The 20,109-nt window shown below is 51.0% G+C and overlaps 1 long non-coding RNA gene across 1 annotated transcript; it reads left to right on the top strand.

The window, feature by feature from the left end:
- The first annotated feature begins 10,798 nt into the window (after window positions 1-10,798).
- Window positions 10,799-11,233, top strand: LOC149473440 (uncharacterized). The gene is made up of 2 exons (XR_016312893.1): window positions 10,799-10,854; window positions 10,960-11,233. It is a non-coding gene; the product is annotated as an uncharacterized LOC149473440 (long non-coding RNA).
- The last annotated feature ends 8,876 nt before the right edge of the window (window positions 11,234-20,109 follow it).

Below are 20,109 nucleotides of genomic sequence, written 5' to 3'. Positions count from 1 at the left end.
GAGTTTCAGAGCAGACAGGAAATACCATTTGCTTCTATTGTAAACGATTTGGTCATTTGAAAAGAGAATGTTTTCAATATAAATTAGATTATCAAAGAAACATTTTGGAATTAGAAAATGAAAAAAAACAACTTCTGAGCAATCCACTCTTCCATGTTCAAACAATAGTTTGACTGAGATGCCTGTTGCCTCAGAAGTCAAAGAGATCAGTTCATTAACTGTCAACTACAGCCTAAACGATATGGCAAACAGTGATGTTGTTATTAACATGAATGGTTTATTGCCATTGCCAAAATTAGAATTAGGATTAAATCAAGATTCATCTCCTTTACCATTATAATATGTTGCTACAAATTAATTGGATGAAAGTGGAAAGACATATGTACAGGGTTTATTGAATGGTAGAAAAATATTTTTTTTTTTTAGACACGGTATCTGAACTCAGTTTAACTAAACATAAATTACCTGTAAATGCCAATTCATCAAATGGGATTTACTTGATTTTGCTGGAAAACGTAATTCAGTTGCTAGGAAAGTTTCTAATGTGACTTTTGAGATTCCAGGACTTCTGAAAACTGACATTGACATCTGGTTTTGTCATGGTACAGAGAATATTCTTGGTATTGACGTGATTAGTAAACTCAATTGGATAATTGATCTATGTACTGCATCAATATGGAGAGATCCATCTAGGCCAAGACAAATGTTAAGTGATCCTTTCATGTATAGTAATGTTGGAAGTATTTGTACAGCAATGGCTGACATGTCTTCAGATCATAAATGGTCACATACTGAAACCAATCTTGAATTGGAACAATTGGTTCAATCACATAAAGATCTTTAAAGCCAAAGCAAAAATGATGCAGGTTTCCTTTAAAGATTTTGAAGTTGACATAGAAGGTAAGGACACTAAGCCCCAACCTCAATACAAGTTGCCAGTATAATCACGCAGTCCAATTTCAGCCATTATACAGTTTTTACAGCAAGGAATTTTAAAGAAAGCACAATCAGTGGTGAAAAACTGTGTTTGGCCTTTCAAAAAAGCTGATAATTCATATTCTTAATCAGTTGATTTCAGGACATTGAATAAATACATTACAAATAACAAACCTGTTGTTCCTGATTTAAACATAATGTCACAACTGGATGCCAAGGCCAAAGTATTATCTGCACTAGAAATTACCAATAGCCATTTTTCAGTACCATTAGCTAAAAGTTGTCAATATACACTTGCATTCAGGTTTAGCAAAGAAATGTATACGGTATGTTCACGAGGCTAGTCCCAGGCTTGGATGTTAGAGATGGAATTGTTCATGAGTATTTAGGAAAAATATTATAAAAATTCTCCAGAAAGTATTGTCCAGCATGTAGACACGTTTCTGCTGACTACACAAAATATGGATGAGCATATCACTCTCTAGTCTGAGTTTCAGGGATCCCAAGTTTCGCCACAGCGCATGAATCTGCACATGCGTAGGATCCCGACAAGACATACAGGCAGGCGCTAGGACCCAGGCGCGCCTGTCACCAATGACTGCACCGGGCAGGCACTAGGACCCAGCCGGGCCTGTTGGCACCAAGCAGGCTATTTAAACCAGCTCTTGCAATGCTCACATTGCTGTATGGTCTTGTTCCTTGTTGTTCCTGTTCCTGAGAGAGTTCCTGTTGTTGCCGAATCCTGCTTGATCCTGACCATTGCTGACATTCTCCTGCCCTGACCTCTGGCTCGTTTGACCATTCTTCTGCCTGTTCCCGATTGTCTGATCTCCTGCTGCTGAACCTGGCCTGTGACCTGACGACCCTCTGCCTGCTGCTCTGTACCGCTCTGCCTCCACCGTTATCGACCCAGCCTGTCTGACTCCGCTATTGTTCCAGTGTGTTCCGTCCATCCATCCTGCATGGACCGCTCTGCCTCTTCACATCAGGCTCTCATCCTGCTACATGCCACCGGCGGTTTGCTCTACCACAGCTGGGTGTACTCAGGGGCCGCGACCGGGTCTCAGTCTGCTCTAAGTCCATCCCCACCATCAGGGGCTCTGGTGAACAAGCAGATTGGGGCTTAGACTCCACGCCCTGGGGAAAGCCGCTCTGTGGAGCGCTAGAGCTACCGTAGGTAGGTACCTGACAGTACCATACAGCCATGTCTGAGCCTGGAAGAGGACCATCCCCCCTGGATGAGATTTGCCAACATCTGACGGCACTCAACCAAGCAGTCAAGACGCTACAGGAGGGATATACGTATTTGGAAGGTTGTATTCAGACCCTAACCTCACCGGCATCCATACCTCCAGATCCGGATTCTCTGCCTCCAGCCAGGAACTCCACGGAACCCTCCGCCGGAGCAGTGGTCACATTCCCTCCATCTGAACCCCACGTACCGACGTCGGAGCGTTTCAATGGAGATCGAGGGAGGTTCAGGGCTTTTCGGAACTCATGCCAGTTGTACTTCGACCTGCAGCCGCGGGCATTTTCCTCGGAATCCGTGAAGGTAGGGTTCTTCACATCCCTACTGCAAGATGAACCCCAGGGCTGGGCCCATCCTCTACTGGAAGCCCGCCATCCGCAATTAAATTCGATGTCTACGTTCTTCGAGGCAATGGAGCAGTTATATGACGAACCGCAGCAGGCAGCTTCTGCTGAGGCGGCCCTGCACTTGCTCCGACAAGGTCGCCAAGAGGCGGAAGATTACGCCTCTGAATTCAGAAGTTGGAGTGGCAACACTAAATGGAATGACGCAGCCTTGCGCCATCAGTTTGGCTTGGGCCTGTCTGAACCGCTTAAGGATGAGCTGGCCAGAGTGGGCATACCCGACTCCTTGGAAGATCTGATAACTCTGGCCATTCAGATCGATCACAGGCTGTGGAAACGCAGGCTAGAAAGGTCCAGCCAAGGACCTACATGGGTGTTACCTTGGTTCCCGGTCCAATCAAGTCCCCTTGTTGGTAATCAGAATCCATAGACTACCAACATGCCCGAGCAAATGCAACTGGGGCTGATTCGACCTTCACTGACACTCGAGGAATGCCAAAGACATCGAACAAATAACCTCTGCCTTTACTGTGGGGAAGCAGGCCACTTCGTGCGTTCCTGTCCAGCAAAACTGAGTAAGTGTGCCTCTATCCCTTCTGCTGTGTCTCCAGCTTGTCTACACAACTCAAATCTAGCCGTGCCTATCTCGTTCCAGCTCCCCAGAAGAACCGTGTCGGTGACGGCGGTTATTGATTCAGGGGCTTGCAGCTGCTTTATAGATCTGAACTTGCAACCCAGCAGCAGATCCCCCTACAGACGAAGGAGCATGGTCTAGACATCTTTCTGGCCGATGGGTCCCGTATCAAATCTGGGGTGGTAGACCATGAGACCCAACAATAAAGCAAAAACAGGCCACCAAAAATGACACAAATTACCGGTGTCATTAGCATATCTCCGACTCACTTGTATAAGTGTGGATACAAAAACCCAAAAACTACATACTAAACAATATGGTAGTGTGACAAGAACACCCCTACCTAAAAAAGCAGGTTACTGGATGATCCACGCGGAGTAATATGAATTCAAAAGAATTTTTAACAATACTTTATTTGATCACATAGATCATAGGGAGGTTAAACATAAGCACGGTGTACATATGAAAAAAATAAAATCATGTTAAAAAACACTTAGCGTCTTCAATTTAGGGTCATCTTAGCAAACAGAGCACCATATAAGGCAGAGTTGTGTAATGATGCGATAGTTATCCTGGATTTCCGTGGGTTTCCCACTTAAATTCGAGTAAACTATGTGTTCAACAGATGTGTTCCCCATATATGTCAGGGACCTCCTGGAATGTAAGAGCTGGAACACAAAAATACATAATGTATGTATAGGAATATGAAAACCAATTCACATCCAAAAATCACCAGGCCTCCCTCCACATTAGTCAATGGATACTGCTATTACCTTCTCAATAATGAGACTATCATGCCCGCTTCTCAAATGTAGGGACTTCCTGGATAGCCACCCCAAGTCAAACAAGGTCCACAGTACCAAATGATTCTGAGGATATATATAGAGAAAAATGATAAATATATAGATCATAGGCATCAAGTGACCCCGAAAACAAAACACACACAAAATGTGGATATATTACCATCAATAAAGATCAAGAGGACTCCTGTCAACTTGAATTAGGATCAGGTCCTTGATGCTTTTTCAAAGATGCATATGGGGGTGAGGAGCCAGGTAGTCACAGTGCGTGGATTCCAAACACATATATAGTGTGTATGTAGCATATAGCAGGCCGTAGATACCTAAGTTTAATATACCCAATACAGGGTTTCCAAAAATTGCTCAATTTGAGAAGGTTATTGCGGTTTTATAAGGATGTGGCTATGTCACAGCAAAGAATGCCTGAATAGGATAGCGTATATATATATATACATGTAGATTATCCTCCAAAGAGGGTTTCCAAAAAATTCCCCGAGTATACAGGGTAAATTAGGCCCATAAAACATGCCCTATTGCCACCACATAGACTCTATAAATCTCAACAGCCGTAAGCTTTAAATAACTTGCCACCGGTGGAAGGTATGTTTCCCTGAGGGATTGCCGTTTTGCGAACCGCTGTAATAGTAGTCCAGTGGTAGTTCTCAGAGGGTCTTGGGCCTTCCTAGCAGGGAGCTGTGACACCGCCGTTCCTTCCCGCCTCGTGGGCGCCGCACCCAGTGAAGACGCCGAGCGTAGTGACGTCAATACGTTGACGCGTTTCGTCCGCCAATCACCGCAGACTTCGTCAGAACTGGGAGGGGACTTCAATCCTTCGCCTTATATGGTGCACTAATTGCATACCAAGTAGTCTCCACCTCGCCATCTTGTGTTGAAAGAATATCACTACACTGAGAATATCCAAAGTGAATTAAAACTGTCAGGGCTCCCAGGTATGACCAGAGGTGTGTGACTGATGCAGGGAAACGCAGACTTCAGATATGTGATAAACAATACAATTTATTAACACTAACAATACAAACATAAACGCAGTGCAATACAAAACATAACACAGTGCAAACAAACCAAACCAACCACCCACAGATAACAGTACATACAAGCAAGCGTCGTCAGGCAGGCCGGGTCAATATCAATGGGCAGGTAGGTACAGGGGGAGCAAGCAGAGAATGGTCGGGGTCACAGGCCAGGTTCAGCAGGTAGCAAGCAGCGTAGTACAGAGGGTCAGACAGAAGGATGGTCAGGGTCACAAGCCAGGATCAGAGCAGGAGAAGTCAGCAAAGGAACAGAAACAGGATGCAGGACAGATACAGGGCCCAGGACAAACACAACACCAAGGCAGAGTCTGCAAGTCTGGCCATCCCTTAAATACCCCAGTATCATCAGTTCCAGGTGTTAGCTGGCTGAAAGGTTGAGTCTCTGATTGCTGGGAGCACCCGCTGGCCAGCCCTGGTACTGCAGATCAAAAGGCAGGTGAGTCCCACCATTGCTGGCCAGTCCATTCCTAACAGTACCCCCCCCTCAAGGAGCGGCCTCAGGACGCTCCAAACAGTCCTAGCTGGGCAAAATGTTCCACCGCCCGGGTCTGGTAACTGGCGGGATATCAAAGACTGGCACACCGGGCAGGACTCCGGGCAGCGGCACACCGGGCTGGACTCCGGGCAGAGGCACACCGGGCTGGACTCCGGGCAGAGGCACACCGGGCAGAGGCACACCGGGCAGAGGCACATCGGGCAGGACTCCGGGCAGAGGCACATCGAGCAGAGGCACACCGGGCAGAGGCACATCGAGCAGAGGCACACCAGGCAGAGGCACATCAGGCAGAGGCACATCAGGCAGAGGCACATCGGGCAGAGGCACATCGGGCAGAGGCACATCGGGCAGGACTCCGGGCAGAGGCACATCGGGCAGGACTCCGGGCAGAGGCACATCGGGCAGGACTCCGGGCAGAGGCACATCGGGCAGGACTCCGGGCAGAGGCACATCGGGCAGGACTCCGGGCAGAGGCACATCGGGCAGGACTCCGGGCAGAGGCACATCGGGCAGGACTCCGGGCAGAGGCACATCGGGCAGCACTCCGGGCAGAGGCACATCGGGCAGCACTCCGGGCAGAGGCACATCGGGCAGAACTCCGGGCAGAGGCACATCGGGCAGGACTCCGGGCAGAGGCACATCGGGCAGGACTCCGGGCAGAGGCACATCGGGCAGGACTCCGGGCAGAGGCACATCGGGCAGGACTCCGGGCAGAGGCACATCGGTTTACCAGGCGAAGCAGCAGGCAGCGGGCCACCGGGCGGAGCAGCAGGCACCGGGCCCCCGGGCGGAGCAGCAGGCACCGGGCCCCCGGGCGGAGCAGCAGGCACCGGGCCCCCGGGCGGAGCAGCAGGCACCGGGCCCCCGGGCGGAGCAGCAGGCACCGGGCCCCCGGGCGGAGCAGCAGGCACCGGGCCCCCGGGCGGGGCGACATGCATCGGGCCCCCGGGCGGAGCAGCAGGCACCGGGCCCCCGGGCGGAGCGGCAGGCACCGGGCCCCCGGGCGGAGCGGCAGGCACCGGGCCCCCGGGCGGAGCGGCAGGCACCGGGCCCCCGGGCGGGGCGACAGGCACCGGGCCCCCGGGCGGGGCGACAGGCACCGGGCCCCCGGGCGGGGCGACAGGCACCGGGCCCCCGGGCGGGGCGACAGGCACCGGGCCCCCGGGCGGAGCGACAGGCACCGGGCCCCCGGGCGGAGCGGCAGGCACCGGGCCCCCGGGCGGGGCGGCAGGCACCGGGCCCCCGGGCGGGGCGACAGGCACCGGGCCCCCGGGCGGGGCGACAGGCACCGGGCCCCCAGGCGGGGCGACAGGCACCGGGCCCCCAGGCGGGGCGACAGGCACCGGGCCCCCAGGCGGGGCGACAGGCATCGGGGCGACAGGCATCGTGCCCCCAGGCGGGGCGACAGGCATCGTGCCCCCAGGCGGGGCGACAGGCATCGTGCCCCCAGGCGGGGCGACAGGCATCGTGCCCCCAGGCGGGGCGACAGGCATCGTGCCCCCAGGCGGGGCGACAGGCATCGTGCCCCCAGGCGGGGCGACGGGCATCGTGCCCCCAGGCGGGGCGGCGGGCGCCGGACCCCCAGGCGGAGCGACAGGTCTCGGGCCTTCAGGCGGAGCGGCGGGCGCCGGACCCCCAGGAGGAGCGACAGGTCTCGGGCCCTCAGGCGGAGCGGCGGGCGCCGGACCCCCAGATGGAGCGACAGGTCTCGGGCCCTCAGGCGGAGCGGCGGGCGCCGGACCCCCAGGTGGAGCGACAGGTCTCGGGCCCTCAGGCGGAGCGGCGGGCGCCGGACCCCCAGGCAGAGCGACAGGTCTCGGACCCTCAGGCGGAGTGGCGGGTGCCGGACCCCCAGGCGGAACGACAGGTCTCAGGCCCCCAGGCGGGGCGGCGGGCACCGAGTCACCAGGCACAACCGTGGGCTCCGAGTCAACTGGGATGACCGCTGGCACTGGGTCAGACATTGGATCGTCTGGCTGGACAGCGGTCATCGGGTCACCAGGCATCAGGTCATTTGGCTCGACAGCGGGCACCGCGTCATCTGGCAAGGCAGTGGGCTCCGAAACAACTGGTATGACCGCGGGCACTGGGTCAGACATTGGATCGTCTGGCTGGACAGCGGGCACTGGGTCACCAGGCATCAGGTCATTTGGCTTGACAGCGGGCACCGCGTCATCTGGCAAGGCAGTGGGCTCCGAGTCAACAGGCACGACAGTGAGCACCGGGTCATCAGGTACCGGATTGTCTGGCTCGACAGCGGGCACCGCGTCATCTGGCAAGGCAGTGGGCTCTGAGTCAACTGGTATGACCGCGGGCACTGGGTCAGACATTGGATCGTCTGGCTGGACAGCGGGCACTGGGTCACCAGGCATCAGGTCATTTGGCTTGACAGCGGGCACCGCGTCATCTGGCAAGGCAGTGGGCTCCGAGTCAACAGGCACGACAGTGAGCGCCGGGTCATCAGGTACCGGATTGTCTGGCTCGACAGCGGGCATCGGGTCACCAGGTATGACAGCGGGCACTGGGTCACCAGGCATCAGGTCATTTGGCTCGACAGCGGGCACCGGATCAGGTACCGGATCATCTGGATCAACAGCGGGCATCGAGTCAACTGGCCTAATAGGATCGTCAGGCTGGATCAGTTCATCATGCTGGGTAGAGGCATCAGGCCGAGTAGAGGCATCAGGCCGAGTAGAGGCTTCAGGCCGAGTAGAGGCTTCAGGCCGAGTAGAGGCTTCAGGCCGAGTAGAGGCTTCAGGCCGAGTAGAGGCATCAGGCCGAGTAGAGGCATCAGGCCGAGTAGAGGCTTCAGGCCGAGTAGAGGCATCAGGCCGAGTAGAGGCTTCAGGCTGAAGAGAGGCATCAGGCTGCGTACCGGCATCAGGCTGAAGAGAGGCTTCAGGCTGAACCACGGAAGGCAGGCTCACCGGTTTGGATACTGGCAGGATGGTATTGGTTGGAAAGAATTTTCGCTTTTTTTTGGTTTTAACTACTGGAGCACTGCAAGTAAACGCAGGTCTGCAAACGAATGGAGCAGCTGGAGACAGAGAAGAACTGGAGGATGGAACAGGAGAGGGAGCGGTTGCTACAGAGGGCTTTTTTACAGGGTTAAAGGCAGGATAGGTGCAGCGAGTGGGAACAGGGTACTGACATGCGGTAGATAGCAGAGCAGGAGGAGCTGTTGGGAATGCAGGAATAGAGTTTTGAGGAAATAGATTAGAAGCAGGACTGGGTCTTTGTAAGCTGACTGAGGCTGGGTGCAACAAATCTGTCCATGTCTGCAGTATGGGTTGAACAAAGCTGAGCTTACACAAAGCCTGTCTGGTCAATGACTGCACTGCGTTTATACAGTCTCTTAGTATCTGTGGTGAACATGTGGAATAACGCTCCAGAAAGTAACCCACATCATCCTCTAATAACCACACCAGGGACTCTACCTGGTCTGCACTAAATGGTGGCAAAAATTCATCCCTGCATTCGGGGGAACCAGATGAAACCAATTCAGCACAAACTTCAATCAAAGGCTGCACCTCAGAGAACTCTATGCCCTGATCTACTAGAACATGAGCGAGCCGTATACATTCTAGCAGTTCATCCCGGGTATACTCCTTCAGAGTCTGATAAGCATACTCCCTGTCATCAAACACTAGCAGATATAAATATTCAACCTCATCCAGATCCATCCTTCCCATCAACAAGCCAAGATGGCTTCCCTGTGCAGCCACTTCTGGTCAGGATTGGCCTTGGTGTAATGTCAGGGCTCCCAGGTATGACCAGAGGTGTGTGACTGATGCAGGGAAACGCAGACTTCAGATATGTGATAAACAATACAATTTATTAACACTAACAATACAAACATAAACGCAGTGCAATACAAAACATAACACAGTGCAAACAAACCAAACCAACCACCCACAGATAACAGTACATACAAGCAAGCGTCGTCAGGCAGGCCGGGTCAATATCAATGGGCAGGTAGGTACAGGGGGAGCAAGCAGAGAATGGTCGGGGTCACAGGCCAGGTTCAGCAGGTAGCAAGCAGCGTAGTACAGAGGGTCAGACAGAAGGATGGTCAGGGTCACAAGCCAGGATCAGAGCAGGAGAAGTCAGCAAAGGAACAGAAACAGGATGCAGGACAGATACAGGGCCCAGGACAAACACAACACCAAGGCAGAGTCTGCAAGTCTGGCCATCCCTTAAATACCCCAGTATCATCAGTTCCAGGTGTTAGCTGGCTGAAAGGTTGAGTCTCTGATTGCTGGGAGCACCCGCTGGCCAGCCCTGGTACTGCAGATCAAAAGGCAGGTGAGTCCCACCATTGCTGGCCAGTCCATTCCTAACAAAAACACATATCTTTAATTTTAAAAGAATGATTGCTGGATATACAAGAGGAGCCTAATTGCTAATTTAACTGCTCTAGTAGTAAAATGATATACATGATAGAATGTCCATGTAAAAAGATATATATAGGTAAAACAAAATGAAGCCTCAGGACTAGGATTGGCGAACATCTGAGAGAGCGGTGATTGGCGGACGAAACGCGTCAACGTATTGACGTCACTACGCTCGGCGTCTTCACTGGGTGCGGCGCCCACGAGGCGGGAAGGAACGGCGGTGTCACAGCTCCCTGCTAGGAAGGCCCAAGACCCTCTGAGAACTACCACTGGACTACTATTACAGCGGTTCGCAAAACGGCAATCCCTCAGGGAAACATACCTTCCACCGGTGGCAAGTTATTTAAAGCTTACGGCTGTTGAGATTTATAGAGTCTATGTGGTGGCAATAGGGCATGTTTTATGGGCCTAATTTACCCTGTATACTCGGGGAATTTTTTGGAAACCCTCTTTGGAGGATAATCTACATGTATATATATATATACGCTATCCTATTCAGGCATTCTTTGCTGTGACATAGCCACATCCTTATAAAACCGCAATAACCTTCTCAAATTGAGCAATTTTTGGAAACCCTGTATTGGGTATATTAAACTTAGGTATCTACGGCCTGCTATATGCTACATACACACTATATATGTGTTTGGAATCCACGCACTGTGACTACCTGGCTCCTCACCCCCATATGCATCTTTGAAAAAGCATCAAGGACCTGATCCTAATTCAAGTTGACAGGAGTCCTCTTGATCTTTATTGATGGTAATATATCCACATTTTGTGTGTGTTTTGTTTTCGGGGTCACTTGATGCCTATGATCTATATATTTATCATTTTTCTCTATATATATCCTCAGAATCATTTGGTACTGTGGACCTTGTTTGACTTGGGGTGGCTATCCAGGAAGTCCCTACATTTGAGAAGCGGGCATGATAGTCTCATTATTGAGAAGGTAATAGCAGTATCCATTGACTAATGTGGAGGGAGGCCTGGTGATTTTTGGATGTGAATTGGTTTTCATATTCCTATACATACATTATGTATTTTTGTGTTCCAGCTCTTACATTCCAGGAGGTCCCTGACATATATGGGGAACACATCTGTTGAACACATGGTTTACTCGAATTTAAGTGGGAAACCCACGGAAATCCAGGATAACTATCGCATCATTACACAACTCTGCCTTATATGGTGCTCTATTTGCTAAGATGACCCTAAATTGAAGACGCTAAGTGTTTTTTAACATGATTTTATTTTTTTCATATGTACACCGTGCTTATGTTTAACCTCCCTATGATCTATGTGATCAAATAAAGTATTGTTAAAAATTCTTTTGAATTCATATTACTCCGCGTGGATCATCTAGTAACCTGCTTTTTTAGGTAGACCATGAGACCCCACCGATATGTACTATGGTTGCCGGCCACAATCAGGAACTCCTTCGCCTAGACACCATCGCGTCCCCCTTATTCTCAGTCATTTTGGGGCTTCGCTGGTTACGAGCGCATGAACCCGAAATCAATTGGAAGACAGGGGCGATCCAATTCTGCTCACCTTACTGTCAAGAACATTGTTGTCCCAAGATGCCTTCAGTCCCACGGGTCCTACTATGTGTGGACGCTGATGCTGAGCTAACTCAAGTCATTCCTTCAATTTACCATGGCTACCTCAATGTGTTCAGCAAACGGGAGCAGACGTTCTTCCTCCGCATCGAGCGTATGATTGCCCGATCGACCTCCTCCCGGAGTCTGAGATTCCCTTCGGGCGAATCTTTCCTTTATCGGAGCATGAGTTGGGGGTATTGAAGGACTACATACTGTAGATGAGAATCTCCGAAAAGGTTTTATCCGTCCTTCCACGTCACCAGCTGGAGCTGGTATCTTCTTTGTGGAGAAGAAGGACAAGTCCCTGAGACCGTGTGTGGACTATCGGGAGTTAAATAAGGTGACTGTAAAGAACCACTATCCCCTTCCTTTAGTCCCCGAGCTGTTTCAGAGGCTGAAGTCGGCATCTGTCTTCACCAAGCTGGATCTGAGAGGTGCCTATAACTTGGTCCGCATACGAGAAGGGGATGAGTGGAAAACGGCATTCCGCACCCGATTTGGGCATTTCGAGTATGTAGTCATGCCGCTCGGGTTGTGCAACGCACCCGCCACGTTTCAGCATTTCATTAATGATGTGTTCAAGGACTATTTAGACGTTTTTGTTGTCATTTACTTAGATGACATTTTGATTTTTTTCTCCATCCCTGGAGGCGCATCGTGGGGCATAACAGGAGCGTGTTGGAGTGACTTCGCCAGCACGGGCTCTATGCCAAGGCAGATAAGTGCAGTTTCGAGCAACACAGCATGCCGTTCCTGGGATTAATCATCTCCACCACAGGAATTGCCATGGACCCTCAAAAGATTTCTGCAATCCTAGAATGGCCAGTACCCTCTGATAAGAAGGGTATACAGCGGTTCATTGGCTTCGTCAATTTTTATCGGAAGTTCATCAAGAACTTCTCAGGCCTCGTGTCCCCCATCACCCAACTCACGAAGATGGGGGTTCAGTTCCAGTGGACTCCCGAGGCGCAGGGGGCTTTTGAGACCCTGAAAAAGCTATTTACAGCAGCTCCCATCCTAAGTCACCCGGATCCTTCCTTGCCCTGTATACTGGAGGTAGACGCATCGGAAACCGCAGTAGGGGCAGTCCTGTCACAAAGGAAGGGCCTTAAGGAGCTTATGCACCCCGTAGCCTTCTTTTCCAGAAAACTCATGCCAGCAGAGAGGAATTATGACATTGGAGACCGAGAGCTCTTGGCCATCAAAACGGCATTGGAGGAATGGAGGTACCTGCTGGAGGGGGCCATGCACCCGATCTTAATCTACACTGACCATACACTGACCATAAAAATTTGGAATATTTGAGAACAGCTAAGCACCTGAGACCACGTTCTTTTCGAGATTTGTGTTTCACATCACCTATAGACCGGGGTCTAAGAACACAAAGCCCGATGCTCTTTCTCGCATGTTCAAGGACCTGGAGGAAATCTCTAAACCTGACACTATCCTGCCTGCAGGGAATTTTTTATTGCTGCAATCTGAACTCCTGTCCAAGTTGCAAGCAGCATCTGTGGGAATACCCAGTCCACCCGGAGTTTCAGTGCAGAACAGAGACGGACTCTTGTGGAAGGGGGAACAGATTGTGATACCCGAGGAAGCTCGAACCCTGGTCCTGAGCTACTGCCATGACCATCCATTGGCAGGCCATATCGGAGTGTTCAAAACATTGGAGTTGATGCAGAGCACATTCTGGTGGCCAAGTATGGCTAAAGACTGCGAGACATACATGAAGACTTGCGCTATCTGCAACAGAAACAAGCCCACCAGAAACAAGGCCTGGGGCTTGTTACGACCTTTGCCAATACCCGATAGACCATGGAAAATGATATCCATAGACTTCATTGTAGAACTTCCACCCTCCCAGGATCACACTGCGATCTTCATGGTAGTGGATCGTCTGTCCAAAATGGCCCACTTCCTACCATTGAAGAATACACCTTCGGCGCCAGAAACTGCACGGATCTTCATCATCAAGGAAGTTGTAAGGCTCCATGGGGTGCCTAGGGATATTGTCTCGAACCGAGGGGTTCAGTTCACCTCCAAGTTTTGGAGAGCCCTGTGTGAAATCTTAGAAAATCAAGCTATCCTTCTCTTCAGCCTACCATCCACAGACAAATGGGCAGACTGAATGGACCAACCAAACCCTCGAGCAATACTTCAGGTGTTACATGTCTTTCCTCCAGGATAACTGGCTGGCACTCCTGCCTTTAGCAGAATTTGCCTACAATAATGCAAGTCACTCTGCCACCAAGCAATCCCCGTTCTTTGCCAATTATGGATTCCACCCTACATTCCTGCCTGATCTGATTTCGGAAACTTCGGTCCCTGCCGCTCAGGATACGCTGGATTTCTTTTCGTCCAATAATAAGGTGTTACAGGAGGCAGTTGCAAAGGCTCAAGAAGACAATAAGAAAGCCTTTGATAGAAGGAGAAGAGGCGAATTGATTCTGCATCTGGGAGACCAAGTCTGGTTGGCAACGACCAATCTGAAGTTGGTTTGTCCATCAAGGAAATTGGCACCCAAGTTCGTGGGCCCATTCCGGATAAAGCGTAAAATTAACGAGGTTGCTTATGAGCTAGCGCTTCCTGAATCCTTTAAGATACATCCGGTCTTTCATGTGTCTCTGTTAAAACCTGCAGCACCGGATCCTTTTTCAGATTGTAGGTCTAGACCCCCGGAGGCCATAGACATTGATGGAGAAGAGGAATTTGAGGTTGAAGCAATCTTAGACTGCAGGAAGAGGAGAGGGTTAACATAGTACCTCATTAAGTGGAAGGGCTATGGCCCAGAAGAAAATTTGTGGGAACCAGCCCAAAATGTCCATGCTACAAGGTTAATTCAGGAATTTTTCCGCAGCCACCCACAAAAGAGAAGTCAATTGAGCATCCAGAGGCTGCCTATAAGGGGGGGGGCAATGTCAGAGATCCCAAGTTTCACCGCGACGCACAAATCTGCACATGCATAGGATCCCGACAAGATATACAGGCAGGCGGACACTAGGACCCAGGCGCGCCTGTCACCAATGACGGCGCCGGGCAGGCACTAGGACCCAGCCGCGCCTGTCAGCGCCAGGTGGGCTATTTAAACCAGCTCTTGCAATGCTCACCATTGCCGTATGGTCTTGTTCCTCGTTGTTCCTGTTCCTGAGAGAGTTCCTGTTGTTGCCGAATCCTGCTTGATCCTGACCATTGCTGACCTTCTCCTGCCCTGACCTCTGGCTCCTTTGACCATTCTTCTGCCTGTTCCCGATTGTCTGATCTCCTGCTTCTGAACCTGGCCTGTGACCTGACGACCCTCTGCCTGCTGCTCTGTACAGCTCTGCCTCCACCGTTATCGACCCGGCCTGTCTGACTCTGCTATTGTTCCAGTGTGTTCCGTCCATCCATCCAGCACGGACCGCTCTGCCTCTTCACATCAGGCTCTCATCCTGCTATGTGTCACCGGCGGTTCGCTCTACCACAGCTGGTTGTACTCAGGGGCCGCTACTGGGTCTCAGCCTGCTCCAAGTCCATCCCCACCATCAGGGGCTCTGGTGAACAAGCAGATTGGGGTTTAGAAAGCCGGTCTGTGGAGCGCTAGAGCTACCATAGGTAGGTACCTGACACTGAGTTATTTACTTTGTTGCAAACAGCAGGACTGGAATTGAATACAGAGAAAATTCAGTTGATGAAAAGTCAGGTGGAATTCCTGCACACATGAAAATTAGAAAAGGAGACAAGAAAAAGTTAGAACCATTTCTGCTTGTCCAATTCCAACAAATCGCAAGGCTTTGCATCAGATTTTGAGTGAAGTAAATCATTGTGGAGATTTCAAACAGGATTTTGTGTGAAAGTCTAAATCACTATATAATCATTTGGGGTCCAAATAATAAAAATTATTTTGAAGTGTTGAAAAAAGATTTGCAGAATGCTCCAGCATTAGGTACAATAGATGTTTGTTCTGAAGCCCCTTTTGTTTTGAAAACTCATGTATCCAAGGATGCTATCTCAGTAAATTTGTCTCAATTACAAGAAGGTAATCAGAGAATAATTAGCTATTTCTCGAGAGTTTTATCATCATTGGAAACAACTTTTGAGTCAGGTGTAAAACAACTACTAAATGTTTATTATGCAATCAAAGCAACAGAGAGCATAGTGAAGTCAAATAAGAACATATTATAGACATCTGATTCATCACTCAATATTCTCCTAAAGTAAAATGGTTCAAGAGAATGTTCTGGAAAGTATCCTCAATGGTTTAGAACATTGTCATCCAAACACATTCAGATAGATGTAACAGGAAGACATTTTCAGGAAAAAACACCCAATACATTTGGACAGCTGTATGTAGGAAGTCTTTGCCTCACGTTTTCAGCATAAGAAGTGAGAAAGGTATTGAACCAGTACTTGTTACTGCAGAACTGTCTAACACTAGAATAAGAGTTTCAGCACTGAAAACAGTTACGTATATTTCTAATTTTATAGAGATGAGAACAAAGGCATAGTCCATTGTCATTTCCGGGGTGAACAAAACCTTCTTTGTCTGTGAAAACAAAGTTTTGAGTCATAACCAAAAAAAAAAGATGTTGCGACCCATTATATCTAAATTCACAGAACACTAGCAGAAGAGTTTAGGTCATTTTAGAAGAAATAGAACAATGCAAGTTAATTAGAAATGTTATACTCAAAATATGTCTTCCATGTCATGATTAAACATGCTTGTGATTGTGATATATAATATTAATAACTAAATTAACGTATATATACTGTATATAATAATCAATGTGAAATTATCAATGCCAAAATAAGGATACTGCATTCTGTTACAGGAAATAACTAGAGATAACTAGAGATGAGCGAAGTATTTCGTAAAAATTCGATTCGGCTGATTCGGCGAATTCGAGGAATAAATTCGATTCGATGCGAATATATTCGCTGCGATTTTAACTTATAAAAGGGTGTTTCTAGGCTTCAGAGAGCCTTTATATTAGTGCAGAACACTGTACCTTTAATTTAAATGCCCTTGGAGTCTGCTGGGGAAGAAAAATAATACTGTCAGTCAGTATGACATGCAGATGAGTGCCGTCGATCTTAGAATCACCGCACACTTCACTCATTTGGGCAGTCACGGGGCCAAAACCAGAGTGTGGAGCCACAGTGCGGCGGTGGAGGCAGCAGCAATGGGAGGCCATACAGCACCCTATGACAAAAATGGAACCCACCAGCAGTGTGAGGAGACCTGAAAGTGGCACATGGCAGAGTGTGGCGATGGAGACAGCAGCAATGGGAGGCCGTACAGGGACCCATGACACACTCTGGACCTGGCAGCAGCATTAGGAGGCGGTACAGGGGCCCATGGCAGATTACGGGCCTGGCAGCAGCAATGGGAGGCCCGTAATCTGCCAGCACCCTATGACAAAATGGAACACACCAGCAGTGTGAGGAGACCTGAAAGTGGCACATGGCAGAGTGTGGCGATGGAGACAGCAGCAATGGGAGGCCGTACAGGGACCCATGAGAGACTCTGGACCTGGCAGCAGCATGAGGAGGCGGTACAGGGGCCCATGGCAGATTACGGGCCTGGCAGCAGCAATGGGAGGCCCGTAATCTGCCAGCACCCTATGACAAAATGGAACCCACCAGCAGTGTGAGGAGACCTGAAAGTGGCACATGTTTGGGGCATGATTCATGGCGGATTTAGTCAGTTGTGTCAGGAACTGGTGGTTTGAAATCCAGGCTAATCCACGCCTGATTCATTTTCACAAACGTGAGTCTCTCCACACTTTGGGTGGACAGTCGTGTCCTCCGCGGAGTTACAATACCTCCTGCCGCACTAAACACGCGCTCCGATGCCACGCTACTGGCCGGGCATGACAGCCTTTCAAGGGCAAATTCAGCTAGTTGGGGCCGAAGGTCAAGTTTCGTTGCCCAGTAGTCAAGGGGATTGTCTACCTCGGTTGGCAGGGTGCTGTCCAAGTAGGCCCAAGCCTGTTGTTTGAGGTCCTGCTCCAGGTCCACCTGATGCTGCTGCTGCTGCGGCTGGTTAGTAGTTTCCTCACTGCGCTGGTGAAGAAAGCTACTCATCATCGACTGCAGACTGAGGCAGCCGCTGCTGGTGGAGCTGCCACTGCTCCTACCACCCCACCCCTCCCCTGCTGCCATGGCAGCGGAACGCGAGCGCACAGGGCCCACAGTGTCTGAGGATGGACGTTGGCGCAGAAAGGCAGAGACCAGCTGACTATATAGGTGGTTTTTATAGTACTTTATTTTGGCCTCCCTCTCAGCAGGTGTGAAAAAGGCCACCATTTTTGAACGGTAGCGAGGGTCCAACAAGGTGGACAGCCAAAAGTCATCCCTCTGTCTGATGGTTATTATTCGGCTGTCGCTACGCAAGCAACCGAGCATGCTATGGGCCATTTGTGCCAAGGAATGCGAGGGACTCCCTGCCTCCATCTCCACAGCATACTGCCACGGTGCGTCTGGGTCCTCTGTCTCCTCCTCCTCCTCCTCTACCAGATGCTCCTGCTCCTCCACTCCTGTCCGCTGAGTGGAAAAACCACCCATTTCACTCAATAATTCCTGAGCACCAATGTCCTCCTCTACCTCCTCCTCTTCTTCCTGTCCTGCCCCCACAGGGGTCATGTGGCGTTGAGATCTGTGCGCCACGTCTACCGCACCCTGACCAGCCATTGTTAACAGCATTTGTTCCAGGACATGCAACAGAGGAATGACGTCGTTCATCCCATAGTCCTGCCGACTCACGAATAGCGTGACCTCCTCAAAGGGCCTGAGCAAGCGGCAGGTGTCACACATGAGCTGCCAATGGCTGACATCTAAGTTACACAGGGAGTACCTTTATCCGCTTGTAACATCAGGAAATCTGTGATGGCCTTTCGCTGTTCGTAAAAGGCGGTCTAACATATGTAGGGTTGAATTCCACCTTGTTGCAACGTCACAGCATGAGGAGTCGGTACGGGGGCCCATGGCAGATTACGGGCCTGGCAGCAGCAATGGGAGGCCCGTAATCTGCCAGCACCCTATGACAAAAAATGTAACACACCAGCAGTGTGAGGAGACCTGAAAGTGGCACATGGCAGAGTGTGGCGATGGAGACAGCAGCAATGGGAGGCCATACAGGGACCCATGAGAGACTCTGCACCTGGCAGCAGCATGAAGAGGCGGTACAGGGGCCCATGGCAGATTACGGGCCTGGCAGCAGCAATGGGAGGCCCGTAATCTGCCAGCACCCTATGACAAAAAATGGAACACACCAGCAGTGTGAGGAGACCTGAAAGTGGCACATGGCAGAGTGTGGCGATGGAGACAGCAGCAATGGGAGGCCGTACAGGGACCCATGAGAGACTCTGGACCTGGCAGCAGCATGAGGAGGCTGTACGGGGGCCCATGGCAGATTACGGGCCTGGCAGCAGCAATGGGAGGCCCGTAATCTGCCAGCACCCTATGACAAAAAATGGAACACACCAGCAGTGTGAGGAGACCTGAAAGTGGCACATGGCAGAGTGTGGCGATGGAGACAGCAGCAATGGGAGGCCGTACAGGGACCCATGAGAGACTCTGGACCTGGCAGCAGCATGAGGAGGCGGTACAGGGGCCCATGGCAGATTACGGGCCTGGCAGCAGCAATGGGAGGCCCGTAATCTGCCAGCACCCTATGACAAAAAATGGAACACACCAGCAGTGTGAGGAGACCTGAAAGTGGCACATGGCAGAGTGTGGCGATGGAGACAGCAGCAATGGGAGGCCGTACAGGGACCCATGAGAGACTCTGGACCTGGCAGCAGCATGAGGAGGCGGTACAGGGGCCCATGGCAGATTACGGGCTTGGCAGCAGCAATGGGAGGCCCGTAATCTGCCAGCACCCTATGACAAAAAATGGAACACACCAGCAATGTGAGGAGACCTGAAAGTGGCACATGGCAGAGTGTGGTGATGGAGACAGCAGCAATGGGAGGCCGTACAGGGACCCATGAGAGACTCTGGACCTGGCAGCAGCATGAGGAGGCGGTAAAGGGGCCCATGGCAGATTACGGGCCTGGCAGCAGCAATGGGAGGCCCGTAATCTGCCAGCACCCTATGACAAAAACTGGAAAACACCAGCAGTGTGAGGAGACCTGAAAGTGGCACATGGCAGAGTGTGGTGATGGAGACAGCAGCAATGGGAGGCCGTACAGGGACCCATGAGAGACTCTGGACCTGGCAGCAGCATGAGGAGGCGGTACAGGGGCCCATGGCAGATTACGGGCCTGGCAGCAGCAATGGGAGGCCCGTAATCTGCCAGCACCCTATGACAAAAAATGGAACACACCAGCAGTGTGAGGAGACCTGAAAGTGGCACATGGCAGAGTGTGGCGATGGAGACAGCAGCAATGGGAGGCCGTACAGGGACCCATGAGAGACTCTGGACCTGGCAGCAGCATGAGGAGGCGGTACAGGGGCCCATGGCAGATTACGGGCCTGGCAGCAGCAATGGGAGGCCCGTAATCTGCCAGCACCCCATGACAAAAAATGGAACACACCAGCAGTGTGAGGAGACCTGAAAGTGGCACATGGCAGAGTGTGGCGATGGAGACAGCAGCAATGGGAGGCCGTACAGGGACCCATGA

This window comes from Staurois parvus, unplaced genomic scaffold (assembly GCF_062004578.1).
Source record: "Staurois parvus isolate SC_StPar_1 unplaced genomic scaffold, SC_StPar_1.0 ptg000015l, whole genome shotgun sequence".
Lineage (NCBI taxonomy): Eukaryota > Metazoa > Chordata > Amphibia > Anura > Ranidae > Staurois > Staurois parvus.
Note: the sequence above shows the minus strand (reverse complement) of the source record. Positions and strands in the feature narration are given on the sequence as shown.